Genomic DNA, 6,000 nt, shown 5'->3' with positions numbered 1-6,000 from the left:
AACTGGCTTGTGGAGAACAGGTGGCTTGTGGACGCCACCTGCTGGTTAGTTAGAGAAAGTGTACTCCACGAAGCTGTAGATCTGATAAATTAGAGATAAGGACTTCAATTGGTCTACAAATCCTAAAAGAACCCTATCAAGTTCAGCAAATGCCACGAGGCCAAAAACAACAGAAAATTATAAAGCATATGAAAAAAACAGACGATATGGATAACCCAAGCCCAAGCACCCAAATCAAAAGACCAGAAGAGACACAGCACCTAGAGCAGCTACTCAAAGAACTAAAGATGAACAATGAGACCATAGTACAGGAGATAAAGGAAATCAAGAAGACCCTAGAAGAGCATAAAGAAGACATTGCAAGACTAAATAAAAAAATGGATGATCTTGTGGAAATTAAAGAAACTGTTGACCAAATTAAAAAGATTCTGGACACTCATAGTACAAGACTAGAGGAAGTTGAACAACGAATCAGTGACCTCGAAGATGACAGAATGGAAAATGAAAGCATAAAAGAAAGAATGGGGAAAAAAATTGAAAAAATCAAAATGGACCTCAGGGATATGATAGATAATATGAAACGTCCAAATATAAGACTCATTGGTGTCCCAGAAGGGGAAGAAAAGGGTAAAGGTCTAGGAAGAGTATTCAAAGAAATTGTTGGGGAAAACTTCCCAAATCTTCTAAACAACATAAATACACAAATCATAAATGCTCAGCGAACTCCAAATAGAATAAATCCAAATAAACCCACTCCGAGACATATACTGATCACACTATCAAACACAGAAGAGAAGGAGCAAGTTCTGAAAGCAGCAAGAGAAAAGCAATTCACCACATACAAAGGAAACAGCATAAGACTAAGTAGTGACTACTCAGCAGCCACCATGGAGGCGAGAAGGCAGTGGCACCATATATTTAAAATTCTGAGTGAGAAAAATTTCCAGCCAAGAATACTTTATCCAGCAAAGCTCTCCTTCAAATTTGAGGGAGAGCTTAAATTTTTCACAGACAAACAAATGCTGAGAGAATTTGCTAACAAGAGACCTGCCCTACTGGAGATACTCAAGGGAGCCCTACAGACAGAGAAACAAAGAAAGGACAGAGAGACTTGGAGAAAGGTTCAGTACTAAAGAGATTCGGTATGGGTACAATAAAGGATATTAATAGACAGAGGGGAAAAATATGACAAACATAAACCAAAGGATAAGATGGCCGATTCAAGAAATGCCTTCACGGTTATAACGTTGAATGTAAATGGATTAAACTCCCCAATTAAAAGATATAGATTCGCAGAATGGATCAAAAAAAATGAACCATCAATATGTTGCATACAAGAGACTCATCTTAGACACAGGGACCCAAAGAAACTGAAAGGGAAAGGATGGAAAAAAATATTTCATGCAAGCTACAGCCAAAAGAAAGCAGGTGTAGCAATATTAATCTCAGATAAAATAGACTTCAAATGCAGGGATGTTTTGAGAGACAAAGAAGGCCACTACGTACTAATAAAAGGGGCAATTCAGCAAGAAGAAATAACAATCGTAAATGTCTATGCACCCAACCAAGGTGCCACAAAATACATGAGAGAAACACTGGCAAAACTAAAGGAAGCAATTGATGTTTCCACAATAATTGTGGGAGACTTCAACACATCACTCTCTCCTATAGATAGATCAACCAGACAGAAGACCAATAAGGAAATTGAAAACCTAAACAATCTGATAAATGAATTAGATTTAACAGACATATACAGGACATTACATCCCAAATTACCAGGATACACATACTTTTCTAGTGCTCATGGAACTTTCTCCAGAATAGATCATATGCTGGGACATAAAACAAGCCTCAATAAATTTAAAAAGATTGAAATTATTCAAAGCACATTCTCTGACCACAATGGAATACAATTAGAAGTCAATAACCATCAGAGACTTAGAAAATTCACAAATACCTGGAGGTTAAACAACACACTCCTAAACAATCAGTGGGTTAAAGAAGAAATAGCAAGAGAAATTGCTAAATATATAGAGACGAATGAAAATGAGAACACAACATACCAAAACCTATGGGATGCAGCAAAAGCAGTGCTAAGGGGGAAATTTATAGCACTAAACGCATATATTAAAAAGGAAGAAAGAGCCAAAATCAAAGAACTAATGGATCAACTGAAGAAGCTAGAAAATGAACAGCAAACCAATCCTAAACCAAGTAGAAGAAAAGAAATAACAAGGATTAAAGCAGAAATAAATGACATAGAGAACAAAAAAACAATAGAGAGGATAAGTATCACCAAAAGTTGGTTCTTTGAGAAGATCAACAAGATTGACAAGCCCCTAGCTAGACTGACAAAATCAAAAAGAGAGAAGACCCATATAAACAAAATAATGAATGAAAAAGGTGACATAACTGCAGATCCTGAAGAAATTAAAAAAATTATAAGAGGATACTATGAACAACTGTATGGCAACAAACTGGATAATGTAGAGGAAATGGACAATTTCCTGGAAACATAAGAACAACCTAGACTGACCAGAGAAGAAATAGAAGACCTCAACCAACCCATCACAAGCAAAGAGATCCAATCAGTCATCAAAAATCTTCCCACAAATAAATGCCCAGGGCCAGATGACTTCACAGGGGAATTCTACCAAACTTTCCAGAAAGAACTGACACCAATCTTACTCAAACTCTTTCAAAACATTGAAGAAAATGGAACACTACCTAACTCATTTTATGAAGCTAACATCAATCTAATACCCAAACCAGGCAAAGATGTTACAAAAAAGGAAAACTACCGGCCAATCTCCCTAATGAATATAGATGCAAAAATCCTCAACAAAATACTTGCAAATCGAATCCAAAGACACATTAAAAAAATCATACACCATGACCAAGTGGGGTTTATTCCAGGCATGCAAGGATGGTTCAACATAAGAAAATCAATCAATGTATTACAACACATTAACAAGTCAAAAGGGAAAAATCAATTGATCATCTCAATAGATGCTGAAAAAACATTTGACAAAATCCAACATCCCTTTTTGATAAAAACACTTCAAAAGGTAGGAATTGACGGAAACTTCCTCAACATGATAAAGAGCATATACGAAAAACCCACAGCCAGCATAGTACTCAATGGAGACAGACTGAAAGCCTTCCCTCTAAGATCAGGAACAAGACAAGGATGCCCGCTGTCACCACTGTTATTCAACATTGTGCTGGAAGTGCTAGCCAGGGCAATCCAGCAAGACAAAGAAATAAAAGGCATCCAAATTGGAAAAGAAGAAGTAAAACTGTCGTTGTTTGCAGATGATATGATCTTATATCTAGAAAACCCTGAGAAATCGACGATACAGCTACTAGAGCTAATCAACAAATTTAGCAAAGTAGCGGGATACAAGGTTAATGCACATAAGTCAGTAATGTTTCTATATGCTAGAAATGAACAAACTGAAGAGACACTCAAGAAAAAGATACCATTTTCAATAGCAACTAAAAAAATCAAGTACCTAGGAATAAACTTAACCAAAGATGTAAAAGACCTATACAAAGAAAACTACATAACTCTACTAAAAGAAATAGAAGGGGACCTTAAAAGATGGAAAAATACTCCATGTTCATGGATAGGAAGACTAAATGTCATTAAGATGTCAATTCTACCCAAACTCATCTACAGATTCAATGCAATCCCAATCAAAATTCCAACAACCTACTTTGCAGACTTGGAAAAGCTAGTTATCAAATTTATTTGGAAAGGGAAGATGCCTCGAATTGCTAAAGACACTCTAAAAAAGAAAAACGAAGTGGGAGGACTTACACTCCCTGACTTTGAAGCTTATTATAAAGCCACAGTTGCCAAAACAGCATGGTACTGGCACAAAGATAGACATATAGATCAATGGAATCGAATTGAGAATTCGGAGAAAGACCCTCAGATCTATGGCCGACTGATCTTTGATAAGGCCCCCAAAGTCACTGAACTGAGTCATAATAGTCTTTTCAACAAATGGGGCTGGGAGAGTTGGATATCCATATCCAAAAGAATGAAAGAGGACCCCTACCTCACACCCTACACAAAAATTAACTCAAAATGGACCAAAGATCTCAATATAAAAGAAAGTACCATAAAACTCCTAGAAGATAATGTAGGAAAACATCTTCAAGACCTTGTATTAGGCGGCCACTTCCTAGACTTTACACCCAAAGCACAAGCAACAAAAGAGAAAATAGATAAATGGGAACTCCTCAAGCTTAGAAGTTTCTGCACCTCAAAGGAATTTCTCAAAAAGGTAAAGAGGCAGCCAACTCAATGGGAAAAAATTTTTGGAAACCATGTATCTGACAAAAGACTGATATCTTGCATATATAAAGAAATCCTACAACTCAATGACAATAGTACAGTCGGCCCAATTATAAAATGGGCAAAAGATATGAAAAGACAGTTCTCTGAAGAGGAAATACAAATGGCCAAGAAACACATGAAAAAATGTTCAGCTTCACTAGCTATTAGAGAGATGCAAATTAAGACCACAATGAGACACCATCTAACACCGGTTAGAATGGCTGCCATTAAACAAACAGGAAACTACAAATACTGGAGGGGATGTGGAGAAATTGGGACTCTTATTCACTGTTGGTGGGACTGTATAATGGTTCAGCCACTCTGGAAGTCAGTCTGGCAGTTCCTTAGAAAACTAGATATAGAGTTCCCATTCGACCCAGCGATTGCACTTCTCGGTATATACCCGGAAGATCGGAAAGCAGTGACACGAACAGATATCTGCACGCCAATGTTCATAGCAGCATTATTCACAATTGCCAAGAGATGGAAACAACCCAAATGTCCTTCAACAGATGAGTGGATAAATAAAATGTGGTATATACACACGATGGAATACTACGCGGCAGTAAGAAGGAACGATCTCGTGAAACATATGACAACATGGATGAACCTTGAAGACATAATGCTAAGCGAAATAAGCCAGGCACAAAAAGAGAAATATTATATGCTACCACTAATGTGAACTTTGAAAAATGTAAAACAAATGGCTTATAATGTAGAATGTAGGGGAACTAGCAATAGAGAGCAATTAAGGAAGGGGGAACAATAATCCAAGAAGAACAGATAAGCTATTTAACGTTCTGGGGATGCCCAGGAATGACTATGGTCTGTTAATTTCTGATGGATATAGTAGGAGCAAGTTCACAGAAATGGTGCTATATTAGGTAACTTTCTTGGGGTAAAGTAGGAACATGTTGGAAGTTAAGCAGTTATCTTAGGTTAGTTGTCTTTTTCTTACTCCCTTGTTATGGTCTCTTTAAAATGTTCTTTTATTGTATGTTTGTTTTCTTTTTAACTTTTTTTTCATACAGTTGATTTAAAAAGAAGGGAATGTTAAAAAAAAAAAAAAAAAACAACAAGGAAAAAAAAAAGATGCAGTGCCCCCTTGAGGAGCCTGTGGAGAATGCAGGGGTATTCGCCTACCCCACCTCCATGGTTGCTAACATGACCACAGACATAGGGGACTGGTGGTTTGATGGGCTGAGCCCTCTACCACAGGTTTTACCCTTGGGAAGACGGTTGCTGCAAAGGAGAGGCTAGGCCTCCCTATGGTTGTGCCTAAGAGCCTCCTCCCAAATGCCTCTTTGTTGCTCAGATGTGGCCCTGTCTCTCTGGCTAAGCCAACTTGAAAGGTGAAATCACTGCCCTCCCCCCTACATGGGATCAGACACCCAGGGGAGTGAATCTCCCTGGCAACGTGGAATATGACTCCCGGGGAGGAATGTAGACCTGGCATCATGGGACGGAGAACATCTTCTTGACCAAAAGGGGGATGTGAAAGGAAATGAAATAAGCTTCAGTGGCAGAGAGAATCCAAAAGGAGCCGAGAGGTCACTCTGGTGGGCACTCTTACGCACAATTTAGACAACCCTTTTTAGGTTCTAAAGAATTGGGGTAGCTGGTGGTGGATACCTGAAACTATCAAACTACAA

The sequence above is a fragment of the Choloepus didactylus genome, chromosome 8, assembly GCF_015220235.1.
Source record: "Choloepus didactylus isolate mChoDid1 chromosome 8, mChoDid1.pri, whole genome shotgun sequence".
Lineage (NCBI taxonomy): Eukaryota > Metazoa > Chordata > Mammalia > Pilosa > Megalonychidae > Choloepus > Choloepus didactylus.
Note: the sequence above shows the minus strand (reverse complement) of the source record.